This window comes from Macrotis lagotis, chromosome 1, assembly GCF_037893015.1.
Source record: "Macrotis lagotis isolate mMagLag1 chromosome 1, bilby.v1.9.chrom.fasta, whole genome shotgun sequence".
Lineage (NCBI taxonomy): Eukaryota > Metazoa > Chordata > Mammalia > Peramelemorphia > Peramelidae > Macrotis > Macrotis lagotis.
Genome location: NC_133658.1, coordinates 820960943 through 820985601, shown reverse-complemented (window position 1 = coordinate 820985601; position 24659 = coordinate 820960943). Strand labels below are relative to the sequence as shown.

At 35.1% G+C, this 24659-nt stretch overlaps 1 protein-coding gene across 6 annotated transcripts in view; it reads left to right on the top strand.

Annotated features, from left to right (window-relative positions):
* Positions 1 to 24659, top strand: part of LCP1 (lymphocyte cytosolic protein 1) — a 109262-nt gene that overhangs the window by 26587 nt on the left and 58016 nt on the right. For 3 of the 6 annotated variants that reach the window (XM_074217084.1, XM_074217085.1, XM_074217090.1), the window contains 2 exons: positions 18701 to 18857; positions 19013 to 19096. The exons of 1 other annotated variant lie outside the window; for it this stretch is intronic. The gene's annotated coding sequence lies outside the window, so the exon portion shown is untranslated. The remainder of the gene's footprint in view (positions 1 to 18700; positions 18858 to 19012; positions 19097 to 24659) is intronic. 2 more of the 6 variants (XM_074217086.1, XM_074217087.1) reach the window with 2 other exon arrangements.

Below are 24659 nucleotides of genomic sequence, written 5' to 3'. Positions count from 1 at the left end.
TGGAGAATTCATGCCTATCAAGCATTTTAAATATAATATTTATAAATATTTGTTTTTGGAGGAAATGTTTAAATTCCTGTCCTAATTTCCTTTTGTCTTCAGGATAGTCTTTCAGCAAATACTTTGTAGTAATGATTATGTTGACTTCAATTTTGAAGTACAGTAGCAAAGCTAATTATTAACTCCAACTACTCACATTTTTACAGATGAAGAAAACAAAACTCAGAAAGATTTCAGTAACTTGCCCAAGGTAGCACTCATCAATGGTAGCATTTGAATACAGGTCTTAGGTTTCCAAAGCTCTCTCTATTATACCATGAAATGGGAGGCCACAGGGACACAATATTAAATGCACTGTCTGACTAGGTAATTTTATCAATTAGATTTATTTAACTTTTTAAAAAATTAGAACAGAAGCACTTTAGGATTTGAGCCTGTATTTTAAAGTAGTAATCCTCAAAAATTACTTAGTACTAGAAAACAATATTGAAAATTAGATCAATATAACAGACTAGACAAAGAAGAATCAGAAATAATTGAACCAAATAACATAACATTCAATAATCCTAAGAAACATATGCTAGGAAAGAGTTCTCTTTTTGGCAAGAACTGCTATCTAGAATAAATGATATTTAAACCAATGTCTTTCACAGATTTCCATAATTAATTAAAAATTGATATATGAACTGATTATTAAAGATCATGCCATTAAAAAATTAAGAGGGAAGCTAGGTGGCTCAGTGGATAGAGCACCAGTCCTGGAATCAGGAAGACCTGAGTTCAAATCCCACCTCAAACATTTAATAATTGCCTAGCTGTGTGGCCTTGGGCAAGTCACTCAACACCATTGCCTTAAAAAAATAAAAAAATTATACACCTTTACAGCTATGAGTAGGGAATGAATGTTTTAATCAAACAATAATAATCTTAATAATGAATAACATAAGATTTTAAACAAAAGATAAATTATTTTGAGTGTATGATGTTAAAAACTATATGATTACTCCTTGATGGTGAAAAAAATTGTTATAAAATATTAGGAGGATCAGCAAAAGGGGAAGAATAGTAGGCAGAATTAAGGTCCAGCACTCAGCTACAATTACTACAACCAAAATTGAGAACACCAGATGGAATGGTGATCAGGAAATCCAAAAGAAACCACAGTGAATCAATTTTCCACCCCAAATCACCACAGGGAGGAAGCCTGTCGGCACAAGGGATGAGGTTCAGGTAGGGAGAACAAAATAGAAACCTTCTGTGCAGAGGATTGAGCTGATGCTTGTAACTAATCAGGAAGGAAGAATGAAGGCTACCTGATAACTGTGGCTCTCATCTTGGACTGGGGTCATGAAGCCTTACAGCACTGATTAGGGCCCATTCAGAGACCTAGGAGCTTTGAGTAGGGGGTCCAGTCAGAAAAGCCCAGGAAGAAGCCTTCCATCCTGTGAAGCAGATATGAGCCTGCAGTTGTACTAAGTAAGATTCACTCTGGAAAGAACAAATCTACAGAATTATTGTTCTGACTGAAGCAGGACCAGAGACTGCAGTTGTGTATTAGGTTAGAATGTATGGACTAGGGATTAGCCTTCAGTTTTGTTGTTCTGATCTCAGAGGAGGGTCCTGATTCCACCCTATGGAGGCATAAGCTGAGTAACCAGGACAGGAAGTTTAAATGAGAAAGGTGAGCAATTTAGTTGCTATGAACTTTAAGAGCTTTCCAGGAATCTAAGAGGAGTTGGATCCTATAGTCATCTACTAGAAAAAGCTTATAGCTATATTTCCCAGACCAAAACTAATATTGAGAGCCTGAAAAATTTAGATTTGGAGAGCATCAATCAGACCAAGCTCTAGATTAGGGTATTGAAAACTTGCAGTTTACTGGTGTAAACTGCCTTGAAATTCTTCAATAACACAACACTCAATGGCAGGACACCAGATAGATTAGCTAAAGACTGGATGAGGCCCAAACATTCCTTCCATAAGTATACAAAGCCACCCTGACATAAAATCCTAATTTAGGAAGTTATTTGGAACAATAAATTAAAAAAAAACACAGATAATATAAATAAAGTCTGAAAAAAGAATAACTCTATTTAAAACTATAAGCAACATTTCAAATAATTACAGTTTGGCCACAAGATCCACTAGAATGTCTAGAAGAAATGAAACAAGAATTTTAAAAATGCTATAAATTAAATGAGAGCTATTGAGGAAAGAAAAATTAGAACTCTAGAGGAAAGACTTGAAAGGAAAATTAACAGTAAATTCTTAACCAAGTAACAAAGAAAATGAAAACATAGAAACTGTATCAGTAACTGCATGGGACACCAAGAAATAGCAGAAAAACAAAATTAAGAAAACTTTAAAAAATAGAAGAAAAAATAAAGCATTTCATATCAAAAGCAACTAACTTGGAAAGCAGGTCAAGAAAAAAAAAAGTTAAAATTCAGTGAGCTACCTGAAATCCATGGACAAAAAAGAGCTTGAATACCATAATTCATGAATGAAAATGTCCACATTTATTAGAAACAGAGGGAAAAGTGAAAACAAAGAATTATTGCCTGAAACTCCCAAATGGAAACTCATAGGAAAGTCATGGACAAAATATAAAACTTTCAGATCAAAGGGAAAAAACCATTGGAATATAATATTTCAAAGAGCAACAAATATATGTTTACAACCACTTAAATGGAAAGAAATAAGCTTTTGATGGGGGGGGATTGAAATAGAGGATTTTCAGATATTTATAATTAAAAAAAGACCAAAGTTGTATAGAAACAAAAAGAAAACCAAAAAAAAGTAAATTTATTGTTGTGTGATCATTTCAATTGTTTCTGACTCTTAGTGATCCCTTTGGAATTTTCTTAGCAAAAATACTTAAGTGGTTTGCCATTTCTTTCTAAAATTCATTTACAAATGAGGAGATTGAGTTAAGTGATCTTGCCCAGATTAACACAGTTAGTGGTTGGGACTGGATTTGAACTCAAGAAGATGAATCTTCTGTTGCCAGGTCCAGCATTCTATCCACTATGAGACTAGCTGTTCTAAAAAGGTAAATATGCTTGAGCAACTAGAAGGAACAATTCAAAGATGAAGTATAAATTAAAATAGGGGATGAGAAAAAAGTATCCCCTCAGAGCCCTAATATTATCAAACATCATAAAAGAAATTAATAAGACAAAAGACCTATTCTTTGAATATCTTAAAAGAAGAATAAATAGGGAGGAGGAGAGGAAAGAGGAAGGAGGAACTTAGTACTTCACAAAATCAAAGTATGCAATAAAAATATTATACAAATTTGGAGGAAGATTTAAAAGGAGTTGGCATTATTTTGAAACTTACTTTTATTTGAACCAGTTAAACCCATACAGTTACACAAATTTTGATGTAAAAATATACAGAAACACAGGAACTATAAGAGGGAGAGAAGAACAAGAGGAAGAATGATGCTGGGAGGGTGATTCTGGGAGATTAGTCTAAAAAAATAAAACTCCAGCCTCTGAGAGTAGATTGTGAAAGGGAGATTAAAAGGAAACAACATCTGGATAAAGGAAAGAGAAGAAAGGAAGAGGAATGAAAACATTGCATCAAGGATATATCATTGGTTCTGAAAATTCTTCTATCTCATCATCCCCATGGAGATAAGGCAGAGCTAAGTGAGGAAAAATAAAAGAGATTAGGATGAAGGAAAATATACAATAATCATAACTGTGAATGTTAATGGAGTGAATTCATCCTAAAAATGGAAGGACAAAATAAAATGATTTAGAAAGAAGAATCTAACAAAATATAGTATTTACAAGAAATATTCTTGAAACAGTTTCACAGAAGGCTTATAAGGGACTATTATACTTCAACTGAATTTAAGTAGCAAGGATAACAATAACGATCTCAAACAAAACAACAGCAAAAATAGACTTGATTATAAGATATAAATAAAACCTATATCATGCTTAAAGATACACAAAACAATGACAGTACCAATATTTAACATATATATATGCCGAAATGTATCTAAATACATATATAATAATACCAAAAACACAAATGTGTTATAAATAGTAAATTTATATATATATATATATAAATTACTATATATCTATATCTATCTATATATCTATATCTATCTATATCTATCTATATCTATATCTATCTATATATATATATATATAAAATTCCAATAGTTGGGAACTTAAATGTATTTACTTTCAGACCATGGCAAAACTAACAAAAATAATAAAAAAGAAATAAGGATCTGAACAGAATTTTAGAAAATTTAGATATTATAGATCTCTGACAATTACTAGATGTGTATTTCTTAGCAATGCATAGTATCTTTATAAAATTTGACTATGTTTTAAGGCATAAAAATCTAAAAATGCAAATATAGAAAAAGCAAAAATAGCAAACATTTCCTTTGCTTACCATAGATGCAATAAAATTATGTTCAATAGGGGTCATTGAAGAAAGAATTAGAAATTAATTGTAGATTAAAACTTAATCCTAAAGAATTGCTAGGTCAACAAACAAATCATAGAAGTTATAATTTCATTTAAAAAATCATGAGAAAACAACTCAGGTTATAGTGAAAATTATCAGAAGAAAATTTATATCTCTAAATACTTTGACAAATTAGAGAAAGAATAGAACAATGAATGTATAACTTTTTTAGTTAGCTAAAAAAGCACCCAAAAAGTACCCCAATAGAACATCAAAATGGAAATTCTAAAAACCAAAAAAATAAATAACAAAAGTCAGTCTAAAATATTAAACACCTACTTTGTACCATGCACTTTGCTAAGCACTGGGGATAAAAAAAAAGGTAAAAGACAGTTCTTGCTTTCAAGGAGCTCACAATCCAGTGGGAGAGACAACATGCATACAATTACACACACACACACACACACACACACACACACACACACACAAAAGATGAACTGGAAATAACCAGCAGAGGGAAGGCATTTGAATCAAGTGGGAATAAGAACAAACTTCCTATTTTTTGTCCAGATTTGAAGGAAGTTAGAAAGGACTTAATGGCAACTTCTTGTCCTTTTTTGAATGCATCATAAACACTTTATTTCCTCTCCAATGTGACTCTGGGAGCCAGTCTACAATTTTGCAATTTCTGTCTGTCTTTCTGGTTTTGACTATAGTAAAACTATCAGGTAAAATGCCCATTTGATGAGATCTCATATCTAGAGTCCTAACAGAAATGTGAGAATTTATAGATATCCTAAAAACTATGATTTTTAGCCTTTCCTGTCCCCATTTCTTCCATTTTTGTCACCATCAGCACAGAAATTGAAGGGAGCCACAGTTGTCATGAGGCCATTTTGTATTTTCCAATGTTTCAAGGGTTTCTATGGCCAATGTCTTCTCTACCAAGTGACCACCCTACTATGATGAGCCTTTTCATACATTGCAGCCTTGTTGTCAGATAGCAGACTTGCTCTGTTGCTAGAACCATTGTCAAAGCTTTTACATAATTGTAGAACCTGCCAGTATTTGCCAGCCTAGCTTTAGAAAATCTGGGCTTAGCACCATACCATGATGAAAAATCAAAGTAGGATTTTTGAACAGGACTAAGAAAATAAAATATATGACTTAGATTAATTGTTACAGGCAAATTTTAAAATTTAAGCAATTCTAAGTCAGGGCTTTAGTACCTTCAATATGGAAAATCTTCCTGACTGCTCATTTGATTTCTATTCTAATTGATGTGTTACCACATCCCTTCCTGCAACTGTTTTCTTTGCTCCATTTTTACCTTTTTTTTCATTACTCAACAAGCAGTGATTACTTAACATCTCTGTAGTTTGCAAAATGATTGCTGGGAAGTTTTTTTGTTGGTTGTCTTTTTTTTTGGGGGGGGTAACTATTCTTCCTTTAAAAAGGATGTTCATCACTTTTGCATAAAGAGTAACAAAGACATTCAAAAGGATGAGTCTTGTCTAGGTTTATGTAGTTTTGTTAGTTCAATAACAACAATGGAGAACTTTATTCTCCATAGCTCCCAATGCTGTTAATCTATTTTTTCTCAATAAATTAAACATTTCAGATACAGTATATCAGGCAAACTATGGAACGGGAGTTCCATAGATGCTACCCCCTTCACTGGACAATTTCACTCAGGAAGTTCTGGGTAAGCTTTGTTTTCTGAATTTAAAAAAGAAAACAAACCAAACTTCCTCTTAGTGGACTAATGCAGTATTTACACAAAACTGTGGTTGTTTGCCCTTTGGAATATAACATATCTGAGAACATAAATATCCTAGCTATAATTATTTCACCTTTGTGAAATGATCTGAACAGCAGAACATATATATATATTTCTAAACAGCAAGCCTTCTCTCCTCAGGTCTGTTTGTGGCAATGTTTTCTATCATTATTATCAGTCATTTGGGTTCAAAACCTCAATCAGAATTGAAGCTGCAAGAAATCTGAACTTGAATCCAAGGTCTAACACATTAGCTTTGTGAAACTAGGCAAATCACACTTAACCTCAGAAATTCAGTTTTCTAATCTTTGAAAATCTTAGCATAAACTAAGTTGCACAGTGGATAGAGCACTGGAGCACCATATTAAGTTAAACTTCAGTTCAAATCCTGTTCCAGTTACTGGACTGGGCAAGTCATTTAAAATGCTCTCAGTCTTTGTTTCCTCACCTATAAAATGGGACTATCAACTGCAATATCTGGCAGGGCTGTCATGAAGATCAAATGGGACATTGTATATAAAATGCTTTGCAAATAAATGTTAGCTATTATTATTGGCATTCTTATTATTTCTGTTAGTGACAGATGCCTTTGTGGAATGATCCAAGCAGCAGAATTCAAACAGAAATTTTGAGACAATACTACATTTCCAGAAGAACATTGAAAGCAATGTTAATTTCATTCCATACCTGATTTAATAGTTAATAGTCAAGAAATATTTATTAATCACCTACTATAGACCTAGCATTGAGGATCCAAATAAAAGCAAAGCCCTCAAGGAGCTTACAGAGTAGCAGAAACATGATGAAGTCCAAAAAAATTCAAAAATAGTGCAGTTCTAATCATTGTGCAATCAGAGGTATAGAATGGGAGTACCAAGGCTGATTCCATCTTGCAGAATGATGAGGTCCTTCTCTAATCCTCAAATCATTCTGTCTTTAACAGTTAACTCCATTCTGCTTCTGAATGATAAGCAAAAGTATCTAGATATTTTAATTTGTCAAATGATGTGAGCAATTTCCTTTCATTTATGACTTCAGGAACAGACTACTCTTAATTAGTCTCACAGAAAAAAAAAGAGAAAAATGAGGTTTTTGTGGTGATTGGGTTTTTTTTTTAAGAGGATCTGTTATTTCATTTGTATAGGTAATTTCCAGTGAGGAAACTCTAACAATGAAGAACAACAAATACTCCACAAATCATAGGTTTAAAGAGTAGCCAGAGGTTCTGAAAAATTAAGTAAAATCAATTTAAATGAATGCAAAATCATCTTCTGTACCATTGGGATTATTGATGCTGTATTTATGGATTCTCCACACATCCTAATTATGTGCAGTGAGTGATTTTGAAGTACATCCTAAACATTTTTGAAAACTGTCTGTTAGGAGCAGCTAGGTTGCACAGTAGATAGAAGCCCCCTCCCTGGAGTAAGGAGGACCTGAGTTCAAATCTAGACTCAGGCACTTGGCATTTACTAGCTGTGTGAGCCTGGGAAGTCACTTAATCTCAATTACCTTTCTCCCTTCAAAAATAAAAACTAGTCTTATCTAATGATTTTATCTTAAATTCTTATTTCATTTATGGAATGGAATCAGTATTTAAAAACTCAACTCATTCACTGAATTACTGCAAGCAGTTCTTCTCTATGTGATGTGACAGAATGCAAAGGAGTTTCAGTCATGGTTCTCCTCTCCAGGAACTTTGCCAAGAAAATCATATGCACATATATGTAATATATGTATGTAAATTGTGAGAATCTAGCTGGGTTTGGGGAAGAGTAATCAAGAAGTGATTTGTTGAATGGATTGGAAGGCAGAGGAAACTAGACTTGTAATTTCATTGGTAGAAGAAACTTCTGGCATGGAAATCCTCTTCACTGATGCAGATAACTTCGTAAAATTAAATGATTTATCCATCATTACACATTATGTATCAGAATAATAACTTGAATCCAGAACTTCCTAACTTTCAGACTGAGCCATCACACTATGCTTGCAGCATAGGTATAAATGGGAAAATGTCTGTTCTACTGTGAACTTTAATGAAGTTCCTTTGAGCTTTCTGTAGAGAAAACATCAGGTGGTACATTGGATAGAACACCCCTGAAGTCAGAAGGATCTGAGTTCAAATGTGACCTCAGACATTTGATATTTACTAGCTTTGTGACCTTCGGCAAATCATTTAACCCCACTGACCCACAAAAAAGCCAAACAAGAAAAGGACTTTATGTTTATCATTTGTGATCCTAACTGCTTCAATTAAATGAATATTTAGTAAGTACCTGCAAGGTATAATGGCTGAGTCCTGGAAGATATAAAACAAAAGGAATATAACATGTAAATAGCTGGGGGAGAATAGTACAATTAAAGGATGTTAAATTTGGAGTCAGGGGATCTGAATCCCATTTCTTGTTACTTACTAGCTTTATTTCTTTGGGAAGTCACTTTATCTCTCTAGTTCTCAGTTTTCTCTTCTATAAAATGATGGGGCTGGACTTGGGGACTCTAAGCTTCTTTTTAGCTCTAAATCTATGGTCCTGAGTCTATAATTCAAAGTCACAGGGCAGGGAAGGAGCTGAAGGAGACCTTGGTTCATGTTCTGCCACTGAAGTCCATCAGCTGTATGATCCTGCTCAAGGCAAACAGCAGGTGCCCAGCTATCTCTCCAGGCCTAAGTTTGAGAATGGCTCCTGGACTTAACCAGAAGTTATCATATCAGTGAAGTCACAGGTTTGGGCCATACAAATTTTTAGGCAAGAGAGCATGCTAGCAAGGGAGATCGGGGCACTCTTAAGTAAGGAGATAGCACTTGGGGTTGAACTTGAAGGAAGAGAAAGATTCTGAAAGATGGAGATGAAGAGGACAAGAACTCTAGACCTGGGTGGGGGGCAGTTTATATGCATAGAAATCAGAGATGGAATGTTGCATTCAGGAAACAGTTACTTGTCCAGTTTGACCAGAATGTAGAGTAATTTGAAATAAGATTGAACAGGTAAGTTGGATCCAGACTAAAGGGAACACTAGCCTGAAAAATTGGTGTCTACCCTAAAGATATTGGGGAACTGCCAGTGGTTTTTAAAAAGGGAACTGATGTCATCAGATCTGGATCTTAGGGAGTAATTTGGAGGATGATCTGAGGAAGGAAAGCCTTGAGGGAGGGAGACCAATGAAGAGACTATAATAGGTGAGATATGATGAGAACCTGGAGAACTAGGGTAGTAGCTGAGTGAAACAAGAGGAAGGGACTAACGTAGTGGGAGGAAATTTGAAAGGACATGGCAACTGATTTGAAATAGGTAGTGAAAGAGAAGGAAGAGTCCATGATGATTGAGGTTATGAATCCAGTTGACTGTAAGAATGGTAATGACCTTCAATACCACTAGGACAATTTGAAGGATTGTATGGGGTTGTAGGGAAGGGAGAGAAGATAATGAATTTTATATTGCATATATTCAGTTTGAGATACCTAAAAGATGAGCAAGTAGAGAGGTTTAGGAGGCAATCAGAAATGCAGTCTTATAATTAATGATAGAAATTAGAACAGGGTGTTTAGGTTTGGGAATCATCTTTGTAAACATAATTGAAGTTCTGGGAGAAGATGAGGTTAAAGAGAAGGAAAGAGGGGCAAGGACAGAATCTTAGGAAACTAATCATGCTTTAGGGACAGGAGACAAATGATGATCCATCAAGGAAGACTTGATAAAGAGTAGGTAGGTAGGAAGAGTACTAGCAGTGTCATGAATGCCAAGGAAAAGAAAAAAGGAACTATGAATGATAACAGTGGTCAAAGAAATGTTAAAAATAGCAGAGGGATAAAGGAGAATTGGGGAAAAGCTTTCACATGAACACATTAAAAGAATATTGCATAACTATTAAAACAGTTTTAATGGCATGGTGGTAATCAGAAGTTAGATGATAAAGTCTTCAAATGAATGAATGATGAAAAAGAATCAATGAGTATATGACTGGATGTGAAATGGAAGAGAAGTATAGGTGGTGACTTGAATTAATAAGAGGCAAGTGTGGGCAGCTAGGTGGTGCAGTGGATAGAGCACCAGCCCTGGAGTCAGGAGTACCTGGGTTCAAATCTGGTCTCAGACACTTAATAATTACCTAGCTGTGTGGCCTTGGGCAAGCCACTTAACCCCATCTGCCTTGCAAAAACCTAAAAAAAAAAAGAGTAGAACCAACTGTAGTACCAGATTGATGAATATAATTAAGGCAAATTCAACTGGAAAAAGAGAAGGTGATCAGGGGAAGGGAAGAGGGCAGGACTTGTAACTTTGAAGAAGATAAAGTAGGCAATTATGGATTAACACAAATTAGCCTGAAGGACAGATTAGACATTTTCGAGGAGTGAGAGTAAGTAGGGGCAGCTAGGTGGCGCAGTGGATAGAGTACTGGCCCTGGAGTCAGAAGTATCTGAGTTCAAATCTGACCTCAGACACTTAATAATTACCTAGCTGTGTGGCCTTGGGCAAGCCACTTAACCCCATTGCCTTGCAAAAAAAAAAAAAAAACTAAAAAAAAAAGAGAGTAAGGAGAGGGAAAGGCAGTCATGGGATAGGACTCAAGAATACAAGTGTGCTTGCAGGAGAAAAGAACAGACATCCCAGGGCCAGGAAGGACATCAGTATCCATACAAGAATTAGATTCTAGGAATACCTGAAAATCTCCATCAGGAACCAGCTGTAACATAGACTCATCTACCTTGGGTTTAAGAACCTGAATTTCTTGGTTTCATGTACTACACATAAACATGACAACAGGGATGAAAACAAAGATAAGAAGGGAAACTGTGTTCCTTCTAAACTATGACAAACAAAATCTCTGTCTAGACTTCAGGTTTCTTCTTTTTAAGACATGAAGTTGGTATTTATTAAAAACTTTTCCTTTTTTGTAGTTAGGGTTTCTTCACAAGAAAGCTGACTACCAAGTAAAGAACAGGAAATATGAGTCAGTCAAAGAACCCAAGTTAAAAAAGAAGCTTTATGACATTCATATGCCCATGATTAATATTTTTTAAATAGCATTTATTTAGCCTTTTAAGGTTTGCAAAGTGGTTTGCAAGTATTACATCTTTTTTTTTTCTCACACAATTCTGGGTAATAGGTCCTATTATCATCCTCAGTTTATAAATAAGTAAACAGATAGAGGCTAAATGAATTATCCAAACTCATACATCTAGTAAATGTGGGACTTGAATTCAAATTGTGGGATTTGAACTCAGATCTTAACTACATGTTCAGTGCTCTTTTGCCACCTAGTTGGGTACTATATTGTTATTTTTAGGCCTTTAAGAAGTCACATGACTTGATTTACATATCTGCCCATTTGTCCATAGTTATTAAAGGAAAATCCCTTAGAAAACCCAAAATACATAGTAATGTAAACTAGTATTTCATTGTAGGAGAGGGAAATAGAATATAGGTGAAAAAGTAATGGTGGAAGTGAACCAAGGAAGGAGGTAGGTTAAGTCTTTTCAATTCCATTGTTTTCAGGTGTGTTTTAACTTTATGATCCTAGTTGGGGACTTCTTGGCAAAGATACAGGAGTGGTTTGCTATTTCCTTGTCCAACTCATTTTATAGATGAGTAAACTGAGGCAAACAGGTTGAAGTAACATCCCCAAGGTCACACAGCTAGAAAGTCCGAGGACATATTTGAACTCAGGAAAATGAGTCTTCCTGACTCCAGGCCTGGCACTGTATTTGTTGGGTCATCTAGATGTTCTGGGCTAAGTCTTTAGGCTCAGGAAAAAAAATTATGGAGAATATATAGGATATCTGAGACCACAAAAATGTCATCAAGTTTTTGACACTAACAGCATAAAGTTTATGAGGTCAATAATCAATAGTATGGTTTCAATTTGAGCAATGAAACGATTACCGGAAAGCTTCAGAGGTGGTAAGTCAATGTGTCAGGACAGGTTACTCATTTGAAAAGCAGAGTGTGTCCTTGGAAAGAAAAAAGAAATTGAGTGTTAGAAGCAATAATGTTTAATGGAAGTTCTTTTTTATAAACTAAGTTAAAAGGAAATTTAGGGGATATACACCCAAAAAATAGTTACTGGAAATGGAAAGGGAGAAAGTGAAAATATTGGAGAGTGAGGGGATGATTAAAAGGAGAAGGTGCTTAAGTTAGTGGACAGTTTGAAAACACAGGTTGATGGTTACATGGTTCCAAAATCATGCCTTAGCAAAGAAGAGGGACAGGCCTGGAAAACAGGCTAAGAAATTAGATTTTTGAGATGTGGAAAGAAAGATGTAGACAAGGAAACTCAAAACTGTTAGCTTGCATCTTCTCATTCTCTGCCAATGGTGAAGGTGAGTTGGAACTAGGAGCTTAAAGCTATTGAGGAGGTTTGGAATAGTCTGTAGAGAGAGTTCTAGGATTAGGGTATCTAAACTTTTTTGAATGATCACCCCTATCAATAAAAAATGTTAATCATGTGCTCCCAATATATGATATTGATTTATAAATTATGTAATAATATAAATTATATTATACTACTAAATAATACTAAATTGTTTTCATGTAATACTACTAAATAGTATTAATAATAGTTACTAAATTATATAATACAATATTATTATGTATATCATAAACATATAGAATAGATGATAAAAGTGAAATAAATATTTTAATTTGCTATTAATAATACAAAAAGTTTTTTGTTTTCACTAAAATATCATTAATAATTTTCAGGGAAAGCAGTGTTTTTAAATGTTTCATTTTTTTAAAAAAATCATTATTTCCTGGGGGATGGAGCAGACCTTTTAAGTTATGATTGTTTATTTGTAATTAATTATTCATGCATCTTGAGGAGAATTTCTCTTTTTATAGACCTTTTATAGATCCTTTTTAATTGAAAGATAATCAAATAATAAGTTTTTATAGTGATATTAGATATTTGTCATATTCACAATGCAAAAACAAGCCAAAGCTAATTACCTCCGATTTCATTTTATCTTTGTAGGATTCACTTTAACTGATGATATAATTTCTTAATTTCATATTCATGCTTCAATAGTTTAGTTGTTTTTGAGTGGAAGTGAAGAACAGCAAGAAGGCTGGTTTGACTGGGCTACGGAAAGTAGGAAAGGTAGCAATGTGTAACCGGTCCAGAAAGATAATTTGGGGTTATACCATGAGAGGTTTTAAATGCTAGGCAGAGAAATTAAGTCAATTAGGGAGTTGTTATAGTTTATTGTTTAGGAGATTGGGGATACAAAGCAGCATGGTCAATCCTATACTTTAGAAACAACATTTTGGAAGGTGTTTGGAGGTAGCACCAGAATCAGAAAAGATTGTGGAGGGAGCAGGGAGAGTTATAAAGCCATTGTAAAAGTCTAGTGAGATGTTATGAAGCTCTGCTATAGGGTGGAGACTGTGAATGGAGGGAAGGTGTCAGATAGAAATGACCAGATGTGGCAACTGCTTGACTATTTGGGGCTGACTGAAAGGGAGGAGCTGAAGATAACAATCTAGTTTGTGAACCTAAGTGATGAAAGATAGTGGTGCTCTCAATGGAAGTTCAGAAGTGGGGTGGGTTTGAGAACAGAAAAACAGATCATAGCCCATGCTTATCCTTTTACCTCATTCTATCTCACCCAAAACGAAAGGAAAGGGATCAAAGTAGATATTTGGGGGAAGATCTCTACAAAGACTCTTGGGCCATTGTTGCTGTAATGGGAGCCCAAGTATAGTTAGGTTATAACTCCTCTGGGAGGCAGATCCATGAAGGGAAGACTTTTGGAATTGGTTTGGATCTGAGTGGGGAATGGATGGAGGAATGTCAGGGCATGATGGAAGAAGGGTAGGTGTGATCATGTTAGAAATGATCATCATGATAGGACCCATGTTCTCACTGTCTGAGAAGTGATCACATACTCCTTGGAGTCTTTCTGAGGGGCTACTGCTGTTCTAAAGAATCAGGATAGGGATAAGATCTGGATCTGTGATTTCAGAAATAAAGGGAGCTCCCAGATGGAGAAATTCCCTCTACCAGTGCAAATTGATACCTCCTCTGTAACTTAGAGTCTCAAAGAGTTGAGTAGGGGGTTGAGATGTTGTGGTATGCCCAGGCCACCCAGTTCTCCCTGTCTTTGATACCAGCTCTCTGACCACTATAGCATGCTAAGCTAAATAAAAACCATAGATTTAAAGCTGTTAAGGGACTTTTTTAAAGTCATTTAGTTCTATAAGGACTAAACACCAACAGCAAAATAATAGAAGCCTGAGAAGTTAAGTGGCTTGTACAATGTTATACTGGTTCTGAATTCTTTGAAATTCACTTGAATTTGCAAGTCAAGATTTTGTCAATTCATAGCATTCCAGTGATCATTTACTCAGCAAGGAAAAGGAAGAAAGAGACTATGATAGTGCAAGTTCTGTTATTATTGTTCAGTCATGTCTGACTCTTTGTGACCTTGTGTGCCATACTGTCCATAGAGTTTTCTTGGCAAAGATTCAGGGGTTGTTTTTATATTTTTTTCTTCAGTGGATTATGGCAAACCAAAGTTAAGTGGCTTGCTAGGGTCACATAACTAATAAGTGTCTGAGGTCAGATTTTGAACTCTGGTCTTCTTAATTCAAGACCCAGAATTCTATTCACTAAGCAACCTAACAAGCCCTGATATAGTGGATTCCAAAGGTGTTACTAGTAAGGAAAGACTAGTAGGTTTCTGAAAATAATACTGAATTCTCTCCCTCCTCAACACTGCTTTTTGATTTCCTGGCTTCTTTCAGGTCCTAGCCAAAAATCTCATTTTCTACGAAAAGTCTTTCTTGATCTCCCTTAATATTAGTGACTTTTCTCTGTTGATTTTCTCCACTTTATCCTATGTACATTTTGTTTGCACTTAGTTGTTAATTTACCCCATTAGACCTTGAACTCTTTGAAAATAGGGTCTGTACTTTACCTTTTTTTCATATTACCAGTGCTTGGCACATTTCCAGGCTCATGGTAGTCACTTAATATTGCATATTGATGGCTAAAGTCTTTGGTTGTATTTTTCTGTGTTTCTGCATGGAATTTTCCTTAGAGGTTACCCAAATTTTCTACATGCAGACAAAAGCAGATGGTGAATGTTTCTGGGATGGTAAGAAATATTGTATCTTTCTCTTTACAAGAAGCTATAGTGAACCCTTGCTCATCATTGTATCCACAAAAGTTCAGAACCAAATTAAGGCTATTTAGAGATATGTGCTCAGATCCACCATATTCCCAAAGCACTAAGTCTTTGGGTCAGTAGGTCACTATTTAGTACATTATTGCTAGAGTTTCCTAGTTAATAATTTATGTCATATACTAAATATTAATTTACAAGCTTTGTGTACAGTTCTCTTTTTCTTTTGGATTTTGATATGGAAAGGGTCATTTTATTGATGGTTATTAAATTCAGAACTTTTTAAAATAACCAAATGCAAAAAAAAAATCAATCCATTTTACCTTTGAATATGCCAAATAAATCATCAACTACTGTGGGGTTTATTTAGTGAGGTAAGTGTGATACATGAATTCAGTTTAAAAATTCAATAATTTGTCAACAAATGACTAATAGGGAGTTGATACCTAAGATAAGCAAGGAAATAATAAGAGAACAATAATGTGCCCTTGATAAATTCAAAATATCTATCTCAGATGAGCTGGAAGAATTGGCATATGTAATTGGAGGGACTCTTTCAGTGATAGTGGAAAAAATCATTTAAAAAAACCTAGAAGAACAAGAACTAAAGGATCTTCTCTTGATTTAAAAAAAAAGAGGGAAGAGAATAGAATCTACAAACTGTAGGCCAATGAGCATGACTTTGATTCTGAGAAATATAGTAGAATTTATCATAAAAGACATGGTTGGCAAGCATCTAGAAAGGGAAGAGGTGATTACAAAGAACTAGCATAACTTCATCAAGAACAGGTCATGTCAGATTGACCTTAATTCAGTTATTGGCAGGATTACTAAATTAATAAATGAGTAGTATGCTGTAGATGTTGTCTGCCTCTATTTTTAGCAAAGCTTTTGGTAAAATATCTTATAGTGTTCTTGTAAAGGTGATGGAGAGAGATGGAATAGACAGTTTGAGGGTTCAGAAGGAGCTGGCTGGCTAGATTCACAAAGTAGTTGTCAATGCTTTAATGTCATCATAGCAAAAGGTCTTCAGTAAACCACCCCAGGGATTTGGGCTCAGCCTTATACTGTTTAACAGGATGACCAATGATTTGGTTAAGGTATAGAAGGCATCCTCATTTTATTTGCAGATGACACAGAGATAGAATAGCTCACATAATGTTACAGTCATGATGCAGAAGAATCTTAACACACTCAACATGATTCTTAACCTAATTTTGTGTCATGGACTTTGGTCTGGTGTAGCCTATGGACCACTTTTCAGAATAGTGAAATAAATAAAATAAAATAAGTTAATTGGGCTGCAAAGGAAGCCAACTAAATTGAAATCAATTTATCAAAATATTTAAAAATAAGGGGGCAAATAAGGAGGCACAGTGGATAGAACACCAACCCTGGAGTTAGGAGGACCGGAGCTCAAATCTGCCATAGACAGTAATTGCCTAGCTGTGTGACCTTGGGCAAGTCACTTGACCCCATTGCCTTAAAAAAACCAAACAAACAAAAATAAATGTACAAATTCCCATTAGGACAATGGATTGAATATAATAAGCTACATGTATATAAAAATTGACCAAAAAAAGTCAATTTCCCAAGTACAAGATGGGAGAAATATAGATAATAATAGCATTCATATAGAACTTTAGGATTTGCTAAGCACTTTACAAATATCTCATTTGATCCTCAAAACAGCTTTACAGATGAGGAAATTGAAGTTCAAAGAAGTTAAATGAATTACCTAGTACTACACAGTCAGTAAGGATTTGAATTCAGATTTTCTTGAGTCTATCCATTATCTACTTCACTGCCTGAAAAAGAGCTGATGGTTTTAGTGGTCTGCAAGTTCAACATATGTCTGTAGCCAAAAAAAAAGGCTAATTTGATCATAGCCTAAATTAGGAGAAGGCACAGCTTGCACTGCTATTCATCATGTCTTTTCAAAGAGGTCAAGGGTGATGGACAGTCCTACTGTCCTGTCCTCAGTGGACCTCGTCATCTGGAGTATTGTGTTCAGTTCTGGATACCTGCAGTTTAAGGAGAACATTGATAAGATGGAGGAAGTCCAAAGGAACCAAAATAGTGAAGGGCCTTGAGTTCATGTCATATGAGGATTGGTTGAAAGAACAGGGAATGTTTATCCCAGAAAAGAGAAGGCACAAGACAAGAGCAATGTGATAATTGTTTTCAGAATTTGAATGGCTATCAGGTGGGGGGTTTGGCTGTCTGACTGTGGAATTTTATTTGTACTATTTAGCCCCCAAGGGCTGAAGCAGGAGCAGAAGGTGAGAGGTGCAGAAAGGCAAATCATGAGAAGAAACTTCCTAATAATTATTGCTCTCTCAAAGTGGAATGGGTTTCCTTGAGAGTGGGAAGGGTCTCCCTTGTTGAGGTCTACATGCTGAGACTTGCCAGGTATGCTAGAGTGGGTATTCCCTTCAGATTGGAGTGAGTAGTCTCTACTTTTGGGAAATTCAACAGAATCTCCCTGCTCTATAAAGCACTGATTTCCTGCTAGTTTAAAGAATTTGCCTCTTAAAATGCCTAGCCAATGTAAGGTTCTTCTGGTAATACATGGATAACTGGGGAAAATTTAGTCCTGTAATACAACACCCAACCGTCTCAAGTGGACTGGGAGAAAGCCACCCCCACGTTAAGTCCCTTCTAGAATGGTTCTAATGAGTGAACCAATAATTCTTCATTTGACTAATCTCAGTGACTCTACTTTTTTGCTTTGGTCTTCATTACAGTGAATTGGAATTTATCTTATCTCATGTAATGAAAGCTCATAGAATATGATCTTCATTCATATGAAATTTCATCCTTTGCAGATGATCTTGCCTATGTACATAAATATAATATTGAATAGTTTTCTGCCTCTAAGAGAGACTCCCGTGGCTTTATGCATGATATTTATTTTTTCTTAATTATAATTTTGCAAAAAAACAATAATTTTTTTCTCTTCTGCTTGTTTCTGATCTGTGTGAAGGTATGTTGCCACCAATTTAGCTGTGATAGCTGTCTTGGTTACCTAAGCTTAATCTTTATAGGAAACTTCTAAATAATTTAAGTCCTGTTTGGGTTAAATGTGCTCCTTAGAAGCGAGGACTATAAATAAAAGAAATGAGTAAATAATGCCTCAGGCTTGGGTGGAAGCCTGTTTACTACAGTAACTAACCTTCCTCTTTTAGAGTCCTCTTAAAGTGACCATTCAGCTTAAGTCACAGTCATAGAGTTCGAAAGGGAGAGGACCTCAAGGCCAAACTAGGGCAAAGTAATCCCTGTCAGCTAGCTTCAAATGATCTATTTGGTTGTTTTACTAAAATTGATTAATAATTTGCTTTTTTTGTTGTAAGTACTAAACAACCAATGCCATGAAAGCTGTGGTCCCAAGAAGAGTAGCATGGTAAAAGTCAATTTTCCTCTTCAGAAAGACACAAGTATCTGCTCGCCTACAAGAAGCAAGCTTTGAGGAGGAAAGAGAGGGGAGAAAAAATCGCCTGTGAAGAAGTGGTAAGGGACTTCTACTTTTCACTATGACCTGCCCTATCAGGTGGTTGTGGTAGGGGAGGGTGAAGTAAGATGTCCTTATAAAGACAAAAATCAATTTCTTCCTGGATGATAATTTGCACCCATCTCACTTCCTTTATCACAAACTGCGTTGACAGAGAAGTTCTCTAGACCAGAAAGGAAGGATCTCTAATCAAACGCCAGCACTACTGTCTACAGCTTTATTTTTTTTTTAACAAAAGGTAATATTTCATTAAATTTAAACCATTCTATCTTTCCTCAATGTCTGTGATGCTGGAGCCAATGAATTCACTCTTTTTTCTAAGAATTGCTTGCTTGGTTGGGGGGGTGGGCTGCTGTGGTGGTAAGGTAATTAAGATGGCACCTGTCATTGCTAAGAACAACGTCCTGTGCAAGCAGTTTAACTGCACAGGAAATTTGTGGTAAATGTATAACGGCTCAGAATGGGTGTCAGTGCTGGTGCAAATGGTTTTGGAAGAAGGTGGGTGGGGGCACCACTTGAAGTGTCTACAGAGAGACCTAAATAGATTTTTTGAAAAAATCTTTTCTTTCTAATTGACTTGTATCTCCATATATCTCTGTCCCCCTTACACAGGGAGACTGACTTGGTTTGACTGATGCTAAAATGTTTTAAAGATAAATGCATATTGATTAAGATTGTGGTATATATTGGACTAATAGGATGGCTCAATTTTAGCTTCTATGGTTCTGAATTTTTCTAAGAAATTAACTTTTTCACATGTGAACGTCTTGAATCATGTTACTGACTGTGATTGTGGTTATTTGATCCATTTACTTTAAGTCAGAATTATTAATGATTACATTTGATATCTTTGTATAGCCAGAAGTGACTTCTTTTCACCATTAAGCTTTTTAATTTTTTGTGAATGTTATTTTTATTTTATTTTTTAATAACATGAAAAGATAATTTTCAAAAATCATCTTTTTTTGTAAGCTTCTAAGTCCCATATTTTTCTCTCTCCCTTTTTACTCTCTCTTTTCTCCCTATCTATGACAGCAAGTAATCTGATGTAGGTTATTCATGTACAATATGTTTAACATGTACAATTTGTTTAACGTATTTCCATATTAGTCATTCTGTGAAAGAAAAAAAAGAACTAAAGGGAAAAATCACGAGAAAAGAAAAAAAGACATTAAAATAAGTTTTAAAAGTGACCACACAGTTATTTCACTGGATATTGATGGTATTTTCCATCACAAGTCTTTTTGAATTGTCTTTGATCATTTGCTGCTAAGAAGAGCTAAGTCCATCATAGCTGATCATCAAAAAATGTTGCTTTTTGGTGCAGTGGATAGAACACCGACCCTAGAGTCAGTAGTACCTGAGTTCCAATCCGGCCTCAGACACTTAATAATTACCTAGCTGTGTGGCCTTGGGCAAGCCACTTAATCCCACTGCCTTGCAAAAAAAAATCCTAAAAAAAATGTTGCTTTTAATATGTACAATGTTCTCCTTGGTTTGACTCATTTCACTCAGAATCAGTTAATGCAAGTCTTTCCAGATTTTTCTGAAGTCTAACTACTCTTGATTTCTTACTGAACAATAGTACTCCATCAGATATTCATATTACATAATTTGTTCAGTCATTCAATGTGTGTGTGTGTGTTTTCTTTAATTTCACTGCTTTCTCCATGAGTTTGAAATCATTCTGTACAAAATTTATGTGAAAAATCAGATTAAATTAGAGTAAAGATCCTCTGAATTGTGTAGCCTGCTTCTTTGAAGGTGTCATTGAATAATATTTCTTTTTAATTTAAGGCAACGGGGTTAAGAGTAACTTGCCCAAAGTCACACAGCTAGGCAATTATTATTAAGTGTCTGAGGTCATATTTGAACTCAGGTCCTCCTTGAGTCCAAGTCGGTGCTCTATCCATTGCACCTCCTAGCTGCCCTGTGCCATTGAATAATTGTCCCAGATACACAGAAATCATGAATTTTAGGGTATCCTAGAGTATTCATTAAATTATTATCCTCCAACAGTAATTAAGCACTCACTGATGCTTAAAAATTTGATAGATGATAAACATGACATTAATGTTAGAAAGAAATCTATTTATTAATATTCAAATTCATTTTTTGTTAATTAAAGAATCATTTTTCTCCACAATGATGTTTTCCCTGGCAAGTCCATAACACACACACATCCTTGATTTTAAGTTATTTTTAATTGTCAGTCAGCTTGTTGGAAAGACTGGGGAGGTCAATTTAATAGAGCAAGCTATAAAGTAAAGACATAGAATCTAGCACAAAAGAATTCAAAGAACTTTTTAGAACATTGTACAATGTTACTATCAGACTATGCTTTGCAAGTCTTCAAGAACTTAGGATATTGTTAACATAAATAGGAAAAAGTCTGGGAAAAGTACTGGCCCTAAATAAATCCCAACAGATGACAGGGTCAGGAAAACATAAATGTGATTTGGCATATTTCAAAGGAAAAATGCTCATGAATATGAAGTTTCCTAGTTTGTAAAGGAGTAATTAGGATCACTAATGTCATTAAGTTATAGAATAAATGTGAAGTTAGGAAGAGACCTTGGAGTTTATTGCTGCTCCCTCTCTATCTCTATTAATGTATTAATTGTATTTCTATATAATAATGTAAAAAAAAAGATAGTTAACCTACCTGAAATATCCATAAACTATGTGGGAATCCCAATTCATATTTCCATCCAATTCAGCTCTACTGACCCTTCTAGATTACTTTCTATATACTCTGACCTTCTTCCCACTTACAGATTTTTAGCCCTACCCTCTTCAACTCTTATCTTTTAATCTTAGGGACAAGATTCTAGTTATCTACCCTTATATCTACCAGTTTTGAAGCTTCCTCTTCCTAATCCCCTTGTAGCCTTTGTTTAGCTCACCAGACTCTTGTGAAGCTCTTTCCATTCATATGCTTTTCCAATAAATATTTTTAAATGCTTTATAACAAAACATTTAAAAATTTTAAAAGTAAAAAATAATTTCTTCCCCTCAAGGAGCTCACATTCTAATGGGGTAGACAATAAGAAAATAACTGTATCCAAGATATATAAAGTATTATTGGGAGGAAATGTCAGAGGGAAGGCACTAGAAGGAGATGGATATTTTTGTGTGTGTGTGTGTGTGTGTGTGTGTGTGTGTGTGTGTGAAGCGGGGAGCTAGGAAAGGATTTTTACAGAAGTTGGGATGTGAGCTTAGTCTTAAAATAAATTAAGAAGTCACAATGAGAAGAGAGAACATTCTAGGCATGGGGGAGAGTCATTGTAAAGGTTAAGAGATGGAGTGCTCCATATGAGGAACAATAAGACCACCGGTACCAATCAATCAAAAGAATGGGGGTTAGTGTAAAAGACTTCAAAGGTAGAAAGGGAACCAGATTGTGTGGAGCTTTAAATACCAAATGAAAGATTTTATAGTTGATCCTGGAGGGAATAGTCAGCCACTAGAGTTCTTTGGATAGAAGTAGTGATATGATCAGACCTGAACTTTAAGAAAATCACATTGCCAAATGAATGGGGGATGGAAAAGAGGGAGAAGAGGTAGAAGAGACTTGGGGCAGAGAAACTAACCAGAAATTTATTGCAATATTCTAAGCATGAGGTAATAAGAGTCTGCAACCACAGGGTGTTGGCTCTGTGAAGGAAGAAAAGGAGACATACAAGTGATGTTTCAAAGGCAGAAATGATAAGATTTGGCAATGGACTGGATACTTTAGAGTGTCAATGAAGTCAATGAAGACTGAAGGACCATATCAAGGTTTGGCACTTGTGTTTCTCAAGGTTGGTGTTACCTTGGGCAGTAAAAGGGAAACTCAGAAGAGGGAAGAGTTTTGGGAGAAAGATAATGATTTCCACTTTGGAAAATATGAGTTTGAGAAACCGGTGAGACATCTGGCTCAAGATATCTAAAAGGTGGTTGGTCCTGGGAGATTGGAATTCATCAGTGAAGTTAGGACAGGATTTACCCATCTCGGAATCATTTGCAGTGATATGGTAACTGAGTCTTTGAGAACTGGTGTTATATTTCAGATCAGAGAGTATAAAGCCTTTGTTGACTTGGATGACCCATTGATGTTAAAATACAAGCCTTAACAAGACACAAAGCAACTGAGATTTGTGCAAGACAGAAAGGAGATCAACTAATACCAAAACAGGAAAAGCCTGAAAGAAACAACCAGGAGAGGGTTTTACTAATCTTGCCATGATTCTTTTGTTCTCTGATTATTTTGACCCCACTTACAAGACCCATGTGTTGCCACCATGGCTTCTTCCTATCAGTCCATTTTCCCTGAAGACATCTTCGAGGTCATGGGTTCTTCCCCCCCCTGCCCCCCCCCCATCTTTTTTTTTTTTTTTTGCTGTGGATCACTTTGGTAATCTGGGGAAACCAATGAACTCCTTCTCAAAAATCATGTTTTAAGATAATTGAAAGGAATGTTCAATTTCATTTCAAAGTTAGCAGAAAGAAAGTTATAATTTTTTTCCTATCCAATTTCACAGGTCCCAGGTTAGGAAACCCTGATGTAGTTTTCACTCTTTCAGCTTTACAAATGATTTTGAGACCAAGTTATTTCTCCCAGGTCTCACAATTAGTTTGAGAAAGAAGACTAAAACTTGAGTCTTCCAACTCTCATTAAATCATTCAACTATATCTTATCTTTTTTAATTAAAAACTTTATTAATTATTTTATGCATTTGCACAGTAAATTTCAGAATTTAACTCCTTTCATATTGAATAGGAGACACAAGAAGGTTTCACAAGAAGTGAAAATCTTTGGGACTTGAAAATCAATCAACAAACTTTTTAGTAAGTGCCTCCTATAAGTTAAGCTGTGGAGATACAAAAGAGTGGCAGAAGACTGTCCCTGCATCATGGAGCTTATGGGAGACAACATACAAACAAAAATATACACACAAGCTATATACAAGATAAATAGGAAATAATTAACAGAGGGAAGGCAGTAGAACTAAGAAGAATTAGAAGGCTTCCTGTGAAAGATGGGATTTTTAGTTGGGACTTAACAACTATACCTCTTCAGTGAAATATTCTTACTTTGTCAGTGGGCAAGAAAAGAAAAGTAAGAGAGATAAGTGCAAGGAAGAAACAAAATTAAATGGAGTAAAATAAAATTTTGGTTATAAAAGGGATTGGTCTTATATGTTCAGGGATTTGAATTAGCATTTATTCTATTTCAGTTTCACTGAATATTATTTAGATTCTTCTGGGTTTTGTGGGCATGGGTCATGCCACATTTTAAATATTATTTATATATAATTGATAGATAATATGCATCTATATATGTATATGTATATGACTATGCATGTGAGTATATATATATACATACATGCATATATATGTATTTTTTACAATGCCATGAGTAAATAGGATCTTGGTAGTTCATATCAGTTTTCAGCATAATAATTGAGAAATTTAGAAGCCCCTTCAGAGCATCCCAAGAATGTTCTTGACCAAAGGTTAATTCCCCCTTTCTTAAAATGCATTGTGCTTTCAATCATCAGTAATCTTGGCAGCGATTTTTTGTCAAATTGCATTCAAAAGAAGACCCATATCTCAGAGTTATTTTGTGTGAATAGGTCAATTAAGCAAGTTTTATCAATAAAGTTAGATTCAACTATATTTATTCATCCACTTGAATAGAAAATATAAGTAGGAAAAGGAAAGGATATCTCTTTGGACTGTACCTATTCTCTTGTTTAGTTTAAAAAAGACTTTTTAAGACTAGAGAAACTTAAAGGTTTTGGCAGCAGAGAGTTAGA